The sequence below is a fragment of the Globicephala melas genome, chromosome 4 (assembly GCF_963455315.2).
Source record: "Globicephala melas chromosome 4, mGloMel1.2, whole genome shotgun sequence".
Lineage (NCBI taxonomy): Eukaryota > Metazoa > Chordata > Mammalia > Artiodactyla > Delphinidae > Globicephala > Globicephala melas.
In genome coordinates, this window is record NC_083317.1 from 20,453,797 (window position 1) to 20,474,748 (window position 20,952).

The window sequence follows — 20,952 nt, forward strand, 5'->3', positions numbered from 1 at the left end:
TTTATAAAATCTTTATTCTTCCCTCATCCCCACCACTGTTAACACATATGATACACGTTTGCAGAGAAATTAGGATGCACCATTCCTAATTTATGTAGGGAGTGAATTTTCAGATTAACTCTGACATGTACTCTGCATCCATTTGCAAAGTGATGTTTTTAATTACTCAGTTGAGGCAGGGAGCAAGAAGAATAGAATCTAAATAGTTTTCTAGTGTTCTAACTTAAGCCTTAAAAAATTGCCTATTTAATTTGAGCTACTATAAACCCTAAAAAAAATTCAAGCATGTTCAATATAAATATGGGGATACAAAACAAAAATAAAACTAATTTTTGGATTACCTTCTCCTCTGAGTACTTGTACTACCGCAATAAATTCTGAATTATTGACCATAATGAAAATACTATCTGATGGATTAAGACCTAAAATGTCTTAATATTCACTCTATAGATTAAATTAATTTAAAACTTCTCCTTGGTTTATAGGTTTATAGCCACTTTGTAATATTCTTAAAGGATTATAGGTCAACTAAAATGTTGAAGTTTCTAAAGCATATTCCATGAAAACATTTTTTAAAAAGTATTTATATACATGAATAAGCCTTTGTTGGGAAGAATTTGTTTTTATTGCCTTTTCTGTAAAATTATTAAATGTCCTTATTTGAGTTTGAGATAGATTCTCTCTTAAAAACTCAAATACCCACTTAACTAAAATGTATATTTTAATAACTGATATTTCTGATGAACAAGACTGGATTTACAACCATAGACTGTAATCAGAGCCTTGAGAACGCAAACTGAATACTTTTATTCTTACACTGATGAAAAAATACAATAATATCTTTATCTAATTAAGTATTTACCATGATGATACCTTTCCCATGAGCAAGATGCAATACTTGTTTCAAAGGTAGTGCAGTCCAAATTCTTAAAGTGATAAAGTGATTTTCAATATAGCCCATATTCTTGAGATTGAAATATTTTGGTCAAATTCATTTTACCCAGGGGGTCAGGTCTAGTACATTGTGATTTGTGAGTGTCCTAAATGGAAGGACAGACATACTCAGTTGAGCAACATTACAATTAATTTTTTATACAAAAGATATTCCAGGGATGAAAAGAAACTTACATCCTGAAAACTTATAATTATTCTACTACTTTTGTTTGCCCACTCATTATGATATAATCACAGCATGGGACAGTCTGGACTATAGACTATATTGAATAGACTTTGCACTTTTACAAAGTATCATTTTCCTTAAGCAAAATATTTTAAAGATGTTCTTAACTCAGAAGCTTGTTCATATTTCCTATTAATTAATTCCATTGATATAAATATACATAGATTCTGCTTTTGAAAATAATTTAATTTACAGATATAACTTTTTTTTTCTGTTTATTTTTATTTTTATTTATTTATTTTTTTTTTTGGTACGCGGGCCTCTCACTGTTGTGGCCTCTCCCGTTGTAGAGCACAGGCTCTGGACGCGCAGGCTCAGTGGCCATGGCTCACGGGCCCAGCCACTCCGCGGCACGTGGGATCTTCCCGGACCGGGGCACGAGCCCGCGTCCCCTGCATCAGCAGCATTGGCGGGCGGACTCTCAACCACTGCGCCACCAGAGAAACCCTATTTTTATCTTTTTAATTGTCAGAGTTGGAGAAAATTTTTTCTGTATATTAGCTTCCAGTTTCAAATGGAACATTTGCACAACTAAATGTAGTTTCTGTATTTCTATATAATCCATAACCATTAATTTTATGGTAGTCATAATAAGAGCAACAATGAAGACAACAGGTATTGCATAAGGTTTTTACCATGTGGCAGCTGGTGGGTCACATGCTTTGCATCTTTCTCTTTTAATTCCTATACACCCCTATGAGTAAATTCTTGTTACTCCCATTTTACAGATGAAGGAATTGAAATTCAGTTCAGCTGAACAAGGTTGCAAACCAATAAGTGATGGAGATAAAATTTGAACCAATGTTTAAACTGCCAAAACTTATGTTCTCAAGCTCTACTGCCTTCCTGATAGAAATCGTTATGGAAGCCATAGCTAGTAAGTATGATGAAATAAAATACATTATAGAATATGGTAGATAAAAGTAGAAAACAGAAGGAAGAACTCCAGGCAGGTTGGTAAAATGGAGTTGGGTTCACTACCAGGGAAGGAAGCCAACACTTATTAGCATCCTGTTACAGTACAGATGATGGGGAGCCATTTCTAGTAATGCTGATTTGCTGGTTCAGTACTTTCCTAGTGAATTAACTTGAAATAACTTCCTACAGAGTCTCAAAAGAACTGATACACAATTGCTTCTCACAAAAGTGTAGAGGTAAAACCCATGCAATTTTAAATATTAAAGAAAATGATATACCTAACAATTGTGTATTAAAAAACTGTTTAGAAAAATAATAGTACAGTGAATACCTTTTATTTTTGATCTAAGTGCCATATATTAAATCATTACTAGGCTCATTTTATTTTTCTATGGTGTTTTATAAATACTTCTAAGCTGAAGAATATAAATTATGTTTTCCTACATAGATTCAAAAATTAAAGGTTATATTTTTCATACATAACTAATACAATTTCATTACCTTTTAAGGAATCAGAAAAATAAAACTAAAAGTGGCATAGCTTGGAAAAGAAATGTCAAGATGCCAAGGTACTGACAATAACAATACAGTGATAGAATGAGTGACATGTACAGTGCGGTTATCTCAAACTGTCAAACTAACCAACTGAATTACTACCCAGGCCCCAACGTATTGCTTAACCCCTAGAAACACCACAGTGATTCTGTACTGTGTTATGTATTAGAAAAAGAGTGCCACACAATTTTTGATAATTTGGGGAAAATTGCCACACACATACACACAACCTTAGGTATATAGATATGGATTGAATTTAGATAGATTGAGGCCAATCAAAGGAAGGAACCTTAAATTCAATATTAAATCTCTGAAATATGAACAGAAGCAAGAAAATGTTTCCTGATTTCTCCATGTTTTGAAGCAAACTCTTATAAGAATGCTTGCAAAGAAGTGTCTCAGGAAGCGTGCGCCCCTTCTCAGTGGGGTCGGGGCTGGTGCACGTGGCAAATCTTAATGTTGTCTGTTTGCCAGCGCTTCTGGGCCACCAGTTTCCTTATCTTCCACTCTGACTTCCCCAGCCTGCTGTTCCGGGTGTCCACAAAGAAAAAAAAAAAAAAAGAATGTTGGCAAAAAAAAATAAAAATGATAGAATTAATCATTCAAGTATGATCAGATTTTCTCTAAGTATTGGCACATATGTGGATAGTTCCTGCTATGGGATAAATATTTGTCCCCCACCTCTCTCCCACAAATTCACATGTTTAATCCCCAATGTGATCGTTTCTGGAGGTGAGACCCTTAGGAGGTAACTAGGTTTACATGAGGTCATGAGAATGGAGTCCCCATGATAGGATTAGTTCCCATATAAGATGAGGAAGAAATCAAAACCCTCTCTGTCTCTATCATGTGAGCATATAGCAAGAAGGCAGTCATCTACAAGCTAAGGAGAGAGCTCTCACCAGACATCTAAGCTACTGGGACCTGGATCTTCGACTTCCCAGCTTCCAGAACTATGAGAAATAAGCGTCTTTTATTTAAGCCACCCAATATATGGAACTGTGTTGTAGCAGCCCCAGGTAATTAAGAAATTTCCCTTCTCTATTCTCCAATGATATTATGGTTAGTTCTCTATGTCAATCTCTCTACAACTAGACCCGTAAATACCTTGAAGTCATAAACCACCAGTATATGGCAGAATGAAATCCCTAGAAATATCCTTATATGTAGCCCATTGGATGACAATTCAAATCGCTCACATTTATGCAATATTTAGAATTTCCCAAAGTGCTTCTACATGTTACCTCATTTAGCACCATCACACTATCATTGTGAAAATATTTAATATATCTAATTTCCAGATGAAAACAACTGAGTTTAGATAAGACAAGAAACTTCCCAAAGTCATAAAGCTATGTCATTTGAATTTTTGAACACATTAAATATTCATATACACTTTTTCTACCTTGAGCTTGACATTGATCTTTCTAGTTAATGAAGTTATTCATTAGTAAAATTATCTTTTTGAGACTATGTCCTCAAATAATTATCCAGGTTATTTTCAGAACATTTCACATTTATATCTGAGTGATAATGATCGATTAGTTTAAAAATGTCCACCTCTCCTATTTGTTGAATTTAATTTTTTGCAAGATGTTTAAATGGAATTCTTGCAGCCTCTGTTTTAAATTAGGTTCTGCTAGACAGATAACAGCTGCAAGAGTGAGGAAGAAATAGACTTCCCCTTAGGTACAAACTGCAGAAGCAATTTAGAGAAACCTGGATCACCATTCTTGAACCCTTCAGTCCAATCAACTGTGATAGACTGGAAATTGTCCCTCCCCACAAATTCATGTTTTAATATTTGCAATCTATGAATGCAATCTAATGTGATAAAGTCTTTATAGAGGAGATTAAGTCATAGACCTTGAGATGGGGAAATTATCTTAGATTATCTATGTGGCTCCTTATCGCCATCACATGTATCCTTATAAGAAAGAGGCAAAGGTAGATTTAACAGAGGAAAAGTCCATGTGAAAATGGAGCAGGGAGAGATTTAAAGATGTTGACCTTGAAAATTGGAGTGATGTGGTTATAAGTGAAAAATGCCATCAGCCACCAGAAGCGGGAAGACTCAAAGAATGGATTTGCCCCTAGAGACTCCGTATGGAACATAGCCCAGCTGACGCCCTGATTTCAGCCCAATGATATGGATTCAGACTTCTGGACTCCAGAACTTTGAGAGAACAAATTTCTGTTGTTTTAGTCCACCTACTGTTTGGTAATTTGTTACAGCAACCACAGGAAATGAATACTTCAAAAACATATAAAAGATAATGAAGTGGATAACAGTGAATTATGGGCTAATTCTCCCTGTAGAGATTTCCATGGGAGAAGGCAGAGGTCCTGAGTTGAGTGAGATGAAGTCTAATGTGTGACTCATGCCTGAGAAAGACAAGGTATCCATGGAGCAGGAAAGAGGATGCTGCCAGGATTTATGGGGGCAAGGGATGCATGAGTGTTTCTGTGAACTAGATGTGGACCACAAAGGAGGGAATGAGTGTAGATCTACTTAGATCCTTTCTGACATTGGGTAGATAATTTGTGGTGCCCTGTGCAAAATAAAAATGTGAGCCACTTGTTAAAAAAGCAGGATACTTTTCCCTTTTCTTCTACAGTTTCTCTGTCTACATTTTGTGGTAGGCATAATAGTAGTCTTCCCAAAAATGTTCTTCTCCTAACCCCTGGAAGCTGAGAATACATGAGATTATGCAGTAAAAAGGGAATTAACATCGCAAATCAACTGACCTTAAAATGGGGTGGGGGGGTTTTCCTGGCCCAATGTAATGTCAGTGATTCTTTTTTTTTTCTTTTCTTCTTTTTTTCCTGTTTTTTTTTTTAAATCTTTATTGGAGTATAATTGCTTTACAATGTTGTGTTAGTTTCTGCTATATAACAAAGTGAATCAGCTATATGCATACATATATCCCCATATCCCCTCCCTCTTGTGTCTTTCTCCCACCCTCCGTATCCCACCCCTCTGGATGGTCACAAAGCACTGAGCTGATCTGCCTCTGCAATGCAGCTGCTTCCAATTAGCTATCTATTTTACATTTGGTAGTGTGTGTGTATATGTCCATGCCACTCTCTCACTTTGTCCCAGTTTATCATTCCCCCTCTCCATGTCCTCAACTCCATTCTCTACATCTGCATCTTTATTCCTGTCTTTTCCCTAGTTTCATCAGAACCATTTTTTTTTCTTTTTTAGATTCCATATATACGTGTTAGCATATGATATATATATATATATACACATATATTTATGATTTACTTCACTCTGTATGACAGACTATAGGTCCATCCACCTCACTACAAATAGTTCAATTTTGTTTCTTTTTATGGCTGAGTAATATTCCATTGTATATAAGTGCCACATCTTCTTTACCCATTCATCTGTCGATGGACACTTAGGTTGCTTCCATGTCCTGGCTATTGTAAATAGTGCTGCAAGGAACATTGTGGTACATGTCTCTTTTTGAATTATGGTTTTCTAGGGGTATATGCCCAGTAGTGGGATTGCTGGCTCATATGGTAGTTCAATTTTTAGTTTTTTAAGGAAGCTCCATACTGTTTTCCATAGTGGATATATCAATTTACATTCCCACCAACAGTGCAAGAGGGTTCCCTTTCCCCACAACCTTTCTAGCATCTATTGTTTGTAGATTTTTGATGATGGCCATTCTGACTGGTGTGAGGTAATACCTCATTGCAGTTTTTATTGGCATTTTTCTAATGATTAGTGATGTTGAGCATCCTTTTGTGTGTTTGTTGGCAATCTGTATTTCTTTGGAGAAATGTCTATTTAGGCCTTCTGCCCATTTTTGGATTGAGGTTTTTTTTTTTTTTGATATTGAGCTGGATGAGCTGCTTGTATATTTTGGAGATTAATCCTTTGTCAGTTGCTTCATTTGCAAATATTTTCTCCCATTCTGAGGGTTGTCTTTTCACCTTGTTTATGGTTTCCTCTGCTGTGCAAAAGCTTTTAAGTTTCATTAGATCCCATTTGTTTATTTTTGTTTTAATTCCATTTCTCTAGGAGGTGGGTCAAAAAGGATCTTGCTGTGATTTATGTCATAGAGTGTTCTGTCTATGTGTTCCTCTAAGAGTTTTTTTAATGTCTGTCCTTACATTTAGGTCTTTAATCCATTTTGAGTTTTTTTTTTTTATGTGTGTGTAGGGGGTTAGAGAGTGTTCTAATTTCATTCTTTTACATGTAGCTGTCAAATTTTCCCAGCACCACTTATTGAAAAGGCTGTTTTTTATCCATTGTATATTCTTGCTTCCTTTATCAAAGATAAGGTGACCATATGTGTGTGGGTTTATCTCTGGGCTTTCTATCCTGTCCCATTCATCTATATTTCTATTTTTGTGCCAGTACCATACTGTCTTGATTACTGTAGCTTTGTAGTATAGTCTGAAGTCAGGGAGCCTGATTCCTCCAGCTCCATTTTTCTTTCTCAAAATTACTTTGACTATTCTGGGTCTTTTGTGTTTCCATACAAATTTTGCAGTTTTTTGTTCTAGTTTTGAGAAAAATGCCATTGGTAGTTTGATAGGCATTGCATTGAATCTGTAGATAGCTTTGGGTAGGATAGTCATTTTCACAATGTTGATTCTTCCAATCCAAGAACATGGTATATCTCTCCATCTGTTTGTATCATCTTTAATTTCTTTCATCAGTGTCTTATAGTTTTCTGTGTACAGAAACAATTGGATATTTGTTAGTAGGTAACATTCAAGAATACAATCACATCCACTATAGTAATTATTAGACAGCTCTTCCTTCAATTATGTATGCATTTGTTCATTCGCTTACCTAATCATTTATTTTAAAAGAATTATTTAGTACCAATTTTATGACAGATATTGATCTGGGAATGAAGACCACAGAAGTGAACAGGCTTCAGAGAATTCCTGTTCCCATGAAGCTCACTTTCCAATGGAGAAGGGAAGAGATGATTCACAAATATAAGCAAATAAAAAAGTAAGGAAATTTCAGGTAGTAACACATACTATGTAAAACAGAGTATATTATGGGAAATAACTCAGTGTGGGGTGAGGGAAGAGTATTTGAGTTTGACCAATCAAATTGGCATGTTTGACCAATCAAATTGGCATATATGACTATTTGCCTGCATCAATTATATTTCCTTTTTTCTATATTAACAGATCCTTTATTATTATTATTATTATTTTTATTGTTTTCTTTTTCAGGACTATAACATGCCCTGCAAAATGTACTCACATCCCCAGATTCCCTTACTTCTTAGAGTGGTCATGTGACATAGTTCTAGCCAAGTGAATGTCAGGAGATGTCCCTATAGAGAGCATATTTTTCCAGATACAGTTTGAAAGCCTTGCTAGGAGAAAGCCCTTTAATCCCTTGTCCTTTCCCTAGTTTCTTCCACAGGTAAATTATTATATGCTGTGTTTCCAATATTTAAAATCTGACTATACCAAACATAAAAATCCCAATTTATTAAAAATTTATCTACCATTTTCCATATGAGTTGGTCAATTATATTTTACAAAAATTAATTTTTAATCTGGATATTTAAATTTCTGCCAAATTTGCTTGCAAAACTCTAATAATAATAATATATAATACTCCACATATTATTCAGTATCTTCTCTACCTGTTGTTTTAACTCCTTTCTTATTCCTAATATGTATTTTAGTTTCCCTCTTTTATCCTTATACTGATTATCATATGGTTATCAATTTTCTTAAATTGTTTGAATATTTATTCATCTTTCTATTATATTTTGCTTTCTTTTTATTACATTTACTTTTATTTGTAGTAGTTCTTCACTTCAGCATACTTTTATATATTTTTTTATATTGTTTTGCTTCAAGGTTCTTAAGTCAAATCCTCACCTTTAAAAAAAAAAAGTTTAGTGGTACAAAAGCAGTTATTACTAAACTTACTTTGAAACATGACTTCAATAATATTATAATTGATTTGAAGAATGATAATGACATGAAGAATTATTTGTCATTTTATTTCTTCCTATAATCCATGTAGGAGTTGAATGGATATTTCTGCTTTTTTGTAATATTTTATTTTGTTATAATTTCAAAAGTAAAGAATAGTGGCTAGAATGTGTAAGAATATTACAAGAAACTCCATTGACCCTTTACCCAGATTCAACAGTTGTTAGCATTTTGCCTCATTCTTTTTTTTTTTTTTTTTGCGATACATGGGCCTCCAAGTGTCGTGGCCTCTCCCATTGTGGAGCACAGGCTCTGGATGCGCAGGCTCAGCGGCCATGGCTCACGGGCCCAGCCACTCTGTGGCATGTGGGATCTTCCCAGACCGGGGCACAAACCCACGTCCCCTGCATTGGCAGGTGAACTCTCAACCACTGTGCCACCAGGGAAGCCCACCTCACTCTTTTATTGTACATTTTCCACTGTGATACAACTTCTGGGAGATCTTTCTCTCAAATCATACAAAGGGAAATAAAACTGAAGAAGCAAGTGTAGGACTCCCAATAAAGATAAAATTCTTAAATATGATTCTAAGATATAGAAAAAGGCTTGAAATCTCAATAGGAAAATATAAACAATGTTGTTTGTAAAGGAGAAGGAAGATAACATGCAGACATTTACCACTTTAAAACTGTCACAATATGTATTATTTCAACAATTATTAATTCATTTATTATTCGTTGCATATCAGGTTATCCAAATAGGAATAAAATGTGATATTAACTGATTTCTAAGCTTTCAACTAAAATATGGAATTATAGAACTTTGTGTGAAATTTTCAACATCATTCCATTTAATGGAAATTATTTTTATTTTATCTAACAAACGTTAATCAGTCATTCACCATAAGAGGTGTAAAATTTATTTGAGCTTATGTAAGTCCTCAGTAATTGCCTTGATAACAATTGTTAATAATAGTAATAATTCATTTATAACCTTAAGAAAGAACAATTTTAGGACTCTGCCTTTCATAAATTCAATCTAAATTTTCTCTTTGTTTGGCTCAAAACACACACATTTTTCAAATTTAAATATCTAACAGTAAATTCTGCCTTTTACAAGTATCATTTCACAATAGGTGTTCATAGTGTTGACTGTTTATAATAGGGACAGCTGCAAAATCCTTGTACAATGAATGTTGAATTTCTATTGCTATCATTTTGAAAAGTTTCTTCAGGTATTGGGCAGTTTTGATAAATAACCATGATGAGGCCAAATCAGATGGGTGATAGATAGCTGTAATACAGTTTTATCAATTGCCTTTTTATCATTATAGTCAATAAAAATCATTAATACAAATAGTAGCAGAAGTGAGTTTGCTGATTGCTAATCATTGTAAATGCTGCACAAGGCTAACTTTGTTAGAAGAAATTAAATAATTAAAATTGTACACTACCAACAAATAAGTTTTTTTGAAAACTCTGGTCTATATGACTGTTTTATTTATTATTTATTTATTTTTTTGTGGTACGCGGGCCTCTCAATGTTGTGGCCTCTCTCATTGCGGAACACAGGCTCCGGACGCACAGGCCCAGCGGACATGGCTCATGGTCCCAGTCACTCTGCGGCATGTGGGATCTTCCCGGACCAGGACACGAACCCGTGTCCCCTGCATCGGCGGGTGGACTCTCAACCACTGTGCCACCAGGGAAGCCCCTATATGACTGTGTTTAAAATTCTAAGTGATCATATAAAAGTGAAGTAAAGATGACCATAAGAAACACCCTATTAACTTCAGAAAAATCAAATGTTATATTGACTCTTGCACTATGTAACGTCAATTAGCTATATCAGCAGTGTTGACTTAAATAAAGAGTGTGTGCTTGTGTTTGTGAAGATGTGACTCTTACTGGAAGGTAAAAAAGTCTTAGTACATTTAGAGTGTTGATTTGGTTGTTAAATAAACAACCAAGGGAATAAAGCCATATGTAAATTTAACAAAATTGTTATCTTGATTTTCAAAACCTTAAAAAATAAATATCTGTGATAGCTTATTTTTTTATTTTATATTTTTTACTCAGTTAATGAAATGGCTGTGGGTCATCAGAAAGCAGAAATTTATTGCAAAAAATCTGTGTTCACTTTCATTTACTACCTACCCAGCATATGATATTACATAATTAATTAACTCAATATTTTAATTGTTTAGAAAAACTTATTAAGCATTTGATCTGTACCAGGAATTTTGATTGAAATGAGGAGATAAAGGAGAATAGTATGTAGTCCCTGAATTTTAGATGTTCAATATCCGGTAAAAATGATGATGTGAAATAAAGTCAGTGGTGACATAAATGCTCTAATATAAGTATGCACAGAGTGATGGGTAAAATTATCTTTGTGAAAATTAGAGAAGAGATCATAAAGGAAATTTCATTTAAGTTGGGCTTTGAAACTAATAGAAGTCTGTCAGAAGAATGTTTGGAAAAAGATTTTCAGGCTTTGGTAATAGAATGTGCAAAGACTGATTTTTTTTTTTCATTTTATGTATTCAATAAGCTTAAAATGATATATACATTGAAAGATTGTTTTAGCATTAAATGTAATACTTCATGTGAAGACACCTTATAAATTATAAAACACTGTGCTTAAGGTTTTATTAATTCTTTCTCTTTGTTAATTAAATTTTAAATGTTTTGAAAGTTTTCTCTTTCAGATTTTGATCTATATCATTTCAAAGTGATTCACTTAGACCTTATATTACTTCATGTCTATGTAAAGCTGTGAAAGATAATCTCAAAAAAAGTAAAATTCTATAATCTACCAATCAGAATACACTGACAATTAAATGTTCTGTTTATAGGACAGTTCTGATAAACTAAAAAAATATATATAAAGTCTCTTCTGTTTCAACACTTGTTTAAAATATAATTCTTAATAAAAATTGAAAGTTAAGATTAGTACTTGAAGGTTATGATGTGTTTATATTAGTATTACATATTCATTCATTCCTCAATGAAGTAGAGCTAGACACTGAAAATTCTTATTTCTCTAGGCCAACATAAATTGATTAGATACAAATCCAGAAGTTATTTAGTCCAGTTCCCTTCTGAATTAGGGAGTCCTTCCATTGTGTATATGGGCAGCATATGATTATTCATCTCCTGCTTGAAAATCTCCAAGTCATGTGTGATGATAACGACATTGTATTTTTTTTCTAAAGCACTTTTTTTTTAACATCTTTATTGGAGTATAATTGCTTTACAGTGGTATGTCAGTTTCTGCATTATAACAAAGTGAATCAGCTATACATATACATATATCCCCATACCTCCTCCCTCTTGTGTCTCTGTCCCACCATCCCTATCCCACACCTCTAGGTTGTCACAAAACACCAAGCTGATCTCCCTGTGCTATGCAGCTGCTTCCCACTAGCTATCTATTTTACATTTGGTAGTATATATAAGTCCATGCCACTCTCTCACTTAGTCCCAGCTTACCCTTTCCCCTCCCCATTGCCTCAAGTCCATTCTCTACATCTGAGTCTTTATTCCTGTCCTGCCGCTAGGTTCTTCAGAACCTTTTTTTTTTTCTTAGATTCCTTATACATGTGTTAGCATACGGTATTTGTTTTTCTCTTTCTGACTTACTTCACTCTGTATGACAGTCTCTAGGTCCACCCACCTCACTACAAATAACTCAATTTCATTTCTTTTTAAGGCTGAGTAATATTCCATTGTATATATGTGCCACATCTTCTTTATCCATTCATCTACGACATTGTATTTTTGTTGGTCATCAAGAAGTAAACAGAAATCTACTTTTCTAATGTTTTTCAAGTTACACTTACATTTACTAAGTTACTGAAGGAATTATTGAGACTTGTTGATCATGTACAAACAGATATTTGAGTCCCTCTGAAAGAGTGCATAATTCTTTCCATTTCAAATTTTTAGAACTGATCAGTCACACTTATGTATTTAACATATGATACGTCATTTACCCTGAAGGGCTTTTTTTTCCCCCCTAAGGAAGAAAAATGATAATTAGGGAGGAAGCTTAATACAATGGTAAGGGGCATGGGTTCTCCAGAAAAATTGTCTGTAAATTTGAGAATGTGTAGTGTAAAAAAAAAATAATAAGCAGAAACCTCAATTAAGTAGAGTTAAGAAAACAGAAGAGTGAGCTCTCAAGCCTTGTGACAGTAGCAGAGTCCAAAAGAACAAAGAAAAACTCCCTTTCTGGCAAGGGCTTAGCCACAAAAGCCATGAAAGGCCATGCACTCTGTTCACTGTAGCTCTCCCAACTTCCTTTTCCCTTCTCTAAAAGAGCTCTTCCTTTGCTGTGGAGACTTGCATGCAGCTTGCCTTGTTGGCAGACCCTAGATTGTAATTCTCTTATGATCTCAAATAAACCCATCTTTGCTGGAGAACTATCTGGCAGTCTAATTGTTTTAAGTCAATGTTTTGGTGTCCTGTACCAGGAGCAGAGAAGGCTCCTGAAGACAGCAGGAGGAGCAAACAGGTGCAGTTTGAAATTGAGCCCTCTGAGTGTACTGCTTTTCTCACTGACCTGGAGTTTGAAGATGTATTTTTCACCTAGATCCAAACTCATACCCTCTGCACTCGAAGCTCTCCAGGTTTTCTTTGGGATCTATTTTAAGACTTTGTTATTTCTGGTTAAGGCCTTGTTCTGTATACAAGTGCTCATTTGGATCTCAAAATCAGACTGTTTCAACTGAAGCTGGTTGATACACCTTTGTCCCATTCCTCCTGGAACAGGAACTACTTCATGAAAATGTGTCATTTTTTTCAGCCTTTGGACCACTCCTTTGGAAGCTGTTCTATAGAAACTGGCTGAGAAGCCTTTGGCCTGGCCCCTCTAGGCCCAAGCTGTTTCCTTAGAACTGGCTGACATTAGCCTCACAGGTTATTTGATTTGCAAGCTGCTTGAATTGAGCTATTTGTGCTGTACTTTAAGCTGTTTGAAAATTGCTCTTTAACTCTAGAGAAAAACACCTGGGAAATGGGTTCCTAGTTATCTAAGTATTTTGAAGGCCACCCTCCCCACAGGGACTCCACCTGATTTTATATTTAAAAACCATGGCCCTTCCTCATGTGCATTTCTAACTAAATGAACCAATCGAACCGAAGGCAATTTAAAATATCAATGGTCATTATGGTAAACTTTTGAAATCCCAAAACTTAATTTTCTTAAAATCAAATTGGATTGAAATAGATCAAAACATTTCCAGAACCAAATGGAATATTTATTTTGAATAGTATTTTCAGGCTTCCCAGCATTATCAGAAGTCTAGCATTGCCCCTCTACAAAAATAAAATTTTAAGATTAACTGAGGCAAAAGAAAACACATTAAAGAAAGGCAAAATGGCTCCTGAAGCCTCAGATTCTACTTTCTTGGCTTCCTTGTCTCAGATTTCACCTCCAGCTCCATGTTGCTCCATCCATTATATGCCACCAATGCCTTTTCTATCTCTCAATCTTCCCATGCTAATTTTCTCCCCAAACTTTTCCTTTTCTCTGAAACTCTCCCCACTCCCTCATTCTCTGAACTTGTCAGATTGTGTCCCTTTAAAATTCAGCCTTCTGAGGTTCGAGGCTAAACCCTTTATTTCTTAGAATCCCTAGACTAAAGCTGAACTGCAAGCAATAGTCAAAGATTTTACCAAAGTAAATGAAGATGCTCACAGATTTGCTGAGAAACTTAATATAGTCATTTAAACTGATTAGCCTTGTTTCTCTGACTTATCTCAGCTACCTCATATGCTTTTCAGTGAAGGCCAGCCCCAGCGCTGGATGAAAAATTCTAATCAGGAAAATCCTAAAAGTTCTTTGGCATCACAACTGGGAGACCAGTTGACTAACTTATTACATGATTAGGCTCAGACAGTAGCTAGATGACTTCATCCAGCAATTCCTAGGACTTTTCCAAAGCCTGTTGGAATAAATTTCAGGCTTGCAAACAAAAATCTGATGAATCTGTTCATGACTATTACAATCAACTTCAGATTATTTTCTAATGAAAATTCTGATCTTCCTTCAGATGTTGATTTCACCCAAGGAACTTTTAACTCTGTTTATTAGTGAGCTGAACCAGGAACTTTCTCTTTTAGTAAAAAGGACCAGGCTAGGATAGTAAACTATGTCTACTCCAGATTTACTGAATCTGGCAAACTAGCTCTCTCACACTCTGGATGAGTCACCTAAAAGGAAGACCGCCAAAATTATTAATCTTCAACTCCAGCAAATAAAGGCTCCTAAACAAAACCAAAACCCTTTAGTTTCTGCTAAACTAAAGAGCTATTGTAAAGAGCTAGAACATTATTGTAAAGAGCTAGAACATTGGAGAAAAGATTGTTACAAATTTAAGCATGTTAGGCTCCTTCAGCCCTCTCACCAGTCCTTTTAACTTCTTCCTCATTCTCAATAATGGGGCTCCAAGGAAGCACAGGGGCTCTTCCCAGCCCTCCCTCTTAACTGGCTTGGAGAAACAGTCCTCCAGATTGGAGATGAATCCCTTCCCATCCTAACTGACACTGAGCCACACTCTTGGTGCTCAACCCCAATAAAATAAAACAGTCCCTGCCTTGGAGTAATAAAACTGTTCAAAGAGTGGAAATCTCTAATGAACTTTAAGAGGTTCCTGTCTCTGAACATATTCCCTTTTGTTTAGGAGCATTGAGAGATACCCACCCTGTTCTTCTTAGTTCCTCCCCCTCACTCCCAGCAATCCATTTATTAGGTCGAGACTTTTTAGAGAAGTGTCATGCTGGAATTTCTTTCTCCCAAAAGAGGAAAATAATTCTAGAATTTGGCAGTAGTCATTATAGTAACTGACCAGTGAATTAAATGACCTTTGACATCTTTTATTTGTTCTGTCTCTGACAGTACTAGAGCTAATTCTGGAAACACTGGTCATTCGTGCCTACTGAATCAACTACCACCTTTCTTATGGGCAAAATCTCCAGTTGATGTTGGCAAAATTCACAGTGCACCTCCCATTAGATTCAAATGGGAATCTACCCCTCAAAATCTCTTCCCAGAATTAATCAATAACCTATAAGTCAAGAAGGCCTTCAAGGCATAAAACTCATAAAAGAAGACTACAAGGTTCAAGGCCCCATTATCCCTTGCATCAGTCTTGGTAATACTCCTGTTTTATCAGTGAGAAAACCTAAGGGCTGAGGGTGGAGGTTTATCCATGACATCAGAGCAATACACTGTTATTTCTCAACACCCTGTTTCCCCTAACTCTAATATATTGCTAACACCCATTCCTAACAAAAGTAAACTCTTTACTGTAATTGATCTATGCAGCAAAATCTTTAGCATTCTAGTTGATGAAGCTACTCAATACCTTTTGGTTTTCACTTGCGACAAAAAGCAGTTCACGTGGACAGTAAACCATAAGGCTTACAGAGTTCTTCTTACTTCTCATAAATCCTGAAAACCGATCTGGATGATATAAATTTCTCTAAGTGTTCTACTTTGTTGCAGCATGTGAATAATTCTCTTCTTTGCTCTCCTTCTCAAACCTCCTCATAAGAAGACAGCAGTATCCACTTGTTAAAAATTTTAGACTTAATGGGACATAAGGTTGCCCAAAAAATAAAGAAAAGAAAAGAAATTGTAATTTACTCAAACCCAGCCTTGATATTTAGGACATCTGATGTCAAAACAAGGGCTACACCTATATCCAGATGGATTTCGTGGTGTCCTACATTTCTTAAAACCCAAAGCTAAACACCAACTGGGAGTTTCTTGAGCTAAGTAGTTATTACCAAATCTGGTTTCCAGATTTCTCTCATGTCCAACATTCTGTATGCTTTACTAAATAATAGTAACCCCCACCCTATTTTATGGGGAAAAAAAAAAACAGACAACACAACCCTCAAGGCCTTAAAGGACAGTTTGAAGAACACACCTGCCCTTGGGCATCAAAGTTATCAGATTTCTGCTTGATTTGTGTCCTGAAGCTTTAATTCCTTGCCCTACAATGTAACTGTGCCTTGACCACTCTGACTGTAACAGGATGTCTCTCTGCCTCTGTTGGTTTTTTAAATCCACAAAGACAAGAACATTGCAATACGTTGCAAGCATCTCCTTATCTTAAATGAGGGGCTTTACCCCTTCCAGGTCAAGCTAAGAGATTGCACATCTGTTTGTTTCAATGTTAGTAGGTGTTTCCCATCTCTAGTTTTTAAAATCTTGTACTCCAAGGATAGAGTTCCTTTGCTGAGTTGTTGAAATGGTCTGTGCTCTCTCACTCATGCTGCCTCCTACCTACATTAAAGAAAAGAGTGCTACCCTCTTCCTTGGGCTAAGGAAGAGGAGTTTAAGGCAGGTGGGCACTGGAGTGTGGGCAATGTGTATTCTTTGGCTTAGAGTTGCTTAAGGTCTAGTACAAGGAAGTCTGGTTAAGTCTGTCTGAAAGAGCCAATCAGAGAGAGAGAGAGAAAAAAAAAAGAGAGAGCATTTTTACTAAGAAGAAAGCAAAAGTCTATGTTTTCTCTGTACTATGTAGATTAAACCATGCTGGATGGAGCTGTCCTCAAGGGCATTCCAAATAAGAGAATTGCCTAAACGGTGAAGCGGCCTGGCAATACAGCGAATGGTCAGAACCTCGGGGACTGAAAAGAAACAGAACGTAGTCAGTGGAGGGGTCACCAAAAACCTCATAAGAATTGGAATTGAATTTGCCAGTAAGAAAACTTAGGAGAATCTCACAAAGGCATTCTAGCTCAGTGCTTTCTAAATGTTATTGTATGTACAAACCATCGGAAGAACTTGTTAAAATATAGGATCTGAATCAGTAAGCTGTAGCAATTTCCAAAGTGAGGCTGATGCTTCTGGTCCAGTTTCCACACTTTGGATCAGAAGGTTGGTAAAAGAAAGAGTTGGCTTTGAGTATCCACCACACCCAGTGACCATCCACACCAGAGCCTGCCACTACTAGTATCGTAAAGGCTATGCTTCCCTTTCTGCTGTCCTCTCTCCCCAGTGCTAGACTCCTAAAGAGTGAGAAATTCAAGTTGATGAAGGGTAGAAAGGATAGATGAGGAGAGAGAGAAAATGACCATTGACTTTGTCAAGTTGTATATTTGTCTATTTGTATATTTCTCTCAATATACAAAGACACAAGAGCTGGACCACATGTAACAATTGACCTCTGACCCACATTAGAAGCCCAGGAAACCAAACCACAACCTCTGCAGCAACCAGTCCAGGAAGCCAAACCACAATCTTTGCAGCAATGGGCTCGTATGAGCAGGATTTGGTCGATGACATTGAAGTTCCCATTTTTGTTCCCACTTCCAACTCAAGACTGACCAGACAAAGCCAAATATTTTTTCTAAATCAATCACATAAGATGATCTGCTTCTAGTTAGGCTGCCTTACACTGACCCACAAGTACAACTTCCAATCAGAACATACCTAAATTCTTTATATTTGTGTCAAGTATTATGACAAACTAACAAGGATAAAAGGTAAAGGAAGTTTTAGTACCTGCTATAGATCATAGCAATTAAATCTCTTTCTCCAGAATCAGACTTGGATTTGAGCCCCATGTCTTCTAAGCATTTCCTGTCCTCTCCTGGACAAGGCATTGAGCCTCTTTGAAATTCAGTTTATTTAAGAAAAACATGGAATAAATAATAGATTTACCTTACAGGGCTACTATGAGTATTAAATAAGAAAATAACTATAAAGTCCCTAGCATGTAGTAAACATAGAATATTAGCTATTGTTTCTATAACATTAAATGATTTAGCATTTGAAATAATATTAAGTTTATTCAAAGTTATGTAAAAACAGATAACATTTAGTTAACATTTAGTTTAACGTGGAGTCCATCTCAAATATTAGTAAATCAGTATTATGAAATGTGGTAGATTCTATATTAAATGCAAATTATTTGCTTTTTCTAAAGAAATATATAGCAAGAACAATTTCTTGTTATATGTTTCACAAATCAAAAGGCGTGTGACATAATGAAATATGTCAAAATAAGACAATTAATAGGTCAATAATGGGTCAAATAGCTCAAACACAGAAGCTAAGATACAACAGAATTTCAATGACTACATGAAAAGAAAAGATGCATCATTGTTACTGAATTTTTATTCATGACATAAAATCTTAAAGTCTGAACATTATGTGTTCATCGATGGTAATTTCTTGTTTAATAGATAATTTCAAACTAGATTAAAGTGAATTAAATTATCCTTGCTTTCAGAGCTTTACATTATTTACAATTATTTTCATTCATTTTTCATATGTTTTCACACTTAAAATTGTACAAAATATACATATTTTAGTCAACATCTTATCACAAGCATTTTCTATATTTCACCATATGTTGTAATTTTTAATTGTGAAAAAAATAACCATATTAAAGTGAAGATAGAAAATAATGCAAAAGAAACTATCCATAATTCTACAGTTACTATAACCACTTGATGTTATTACTTCTGTTAAAATTTCTAATCTTCTCTCACATGTATGTGTGTGTGTGTGCATGAATATTTTATTTTAGTAGAATTATATTGGTAGAGAAACTACAATATATCCTGCTTTATCCAATTGATATTATGCTTGATGTACTGCTAGAAAACAAGTTGATCTTTTTGTTTCTAGCAGTATATAATTTTTATCCCATCTTATCTAACCATGAAATGTTTTTCTAAGGTAACTGAAACAAAAAGTAGGCAAATAAGAAAACAAGTAAATAGTCATCTCTTGTTATTTTAATTTTTATATTTTCAATTACTGGTGATACTAGTGTTATCCAATTAGTTTTCTTGTTTAAATCTGCATTTATTATTTTGTATACTTATTATCTACCCATTTATGTATTATGATTTCAGAAATATCTAAAAATTTTGATATCTCAATTTTTGGAGATATTCTGTATAATAAAATCATAATTTCATTGTATTTAAATATTAAATATTTCTTCTGAGGATATCTTGGGTACAATTCTCATAATAACAATCTTCTAAAACGTTTACCTTAAAATAATTTTCTAGAAATAATATAATATACAAAAGATGGATGTATTGCCATTTTCCTCAACGGATGACTCAACATATGTATATTAGTATCTATAGTGCATAGCAATGGTAGTGAAGTTTATTTTGATTCTTAGCATTATTACCTTAAAGAGTGGGATTTTAAATATCAGATAGATGAAATTTGTTTGTAAGATTTTTCCAGATAAATCCCTCATGTGCATAAAGCTGAAGCAGCAGGTACTAGACTAGATATTTCTTCTAGTTTTGAAATTCATATGACACCTCAAGCCCATTCTTGAAATGAAGAGTGGAATGAAAAACTGCAAAGATTCTAAATTCAGAGCATGCCTGGGGCAAAGATAGAACTTAACTCAGCTGGTTCTGTTATTCATGGTAGACAAAGCTAAAAATTTTGTAGTTTTCTTATAGTGCATTAACTGTTCTCTTTCTTTTATTATTTTTTTTTTCATTTTTCATTCTATAACCTGGTTGATTAATGCAGGTACTAGCTCCTAAGTATCTTAAGCCCTATTCACAGATCTTCCCTGTACTTTATTTATTTACATCTTTATTGGAGTATAAATGCTTTACAATGGTGTGTTAGTTTCTGCTTTATAACAAAGTGAATCAGTTATACATATACCTATGTTCCCATATCTCTTCCCACTTGCATCTCCCTCCCTCCCACCCTCCCTATCCCACCCCTCTAGGTGGTCACAAAGCACCGAGCTGATCTCCCTGTGCTATGCGGCTGCTTCCCACTAGCTATCTATTTTACGTTTGGTAGTGTATATATGTCCATGCCACTCTCTCACTTTGTCACAGCTTACTCTTCCCCCTCCCCATAGCCTCAAGTCCATTCTCTAGTAGGTCTGTGTCTTTATTCCTGTCTTACCTCTAGGTTCTTCAAGACTTTTTTTTTTTTTTCTTAAATTTCATATATATGCGCTAGCATACAGTATTTGTCTTTCTCTTTCTGACTTACTTCACTTTGTGTGACAGACTCTAGGTCCATCCACCTCATTACAAATAGCTCAATTTCGTTTCTTTTTATGCCTGAGTAATATTCCATTGCATATATGTGCCACATCTTCTTTATCCATTCATCCAATGATGGACACTTAAGTTGTTTCCATCTCCTGGCTATTGTAAATAGAGCTGCAATGAACATTTTGGTACATGACTCTTTTTGAATTATGGTTTTCTCAGGGTATATGCCCAGTAGAGGGATTGCTGGGTCATATGGTAGTACTATTTGTAGTTTTTAAAGGAACCTCCATACTGTTCTCCATAGTGGTTGTACCAATTCACATTCCCACCAGCAGTGCAAGACTG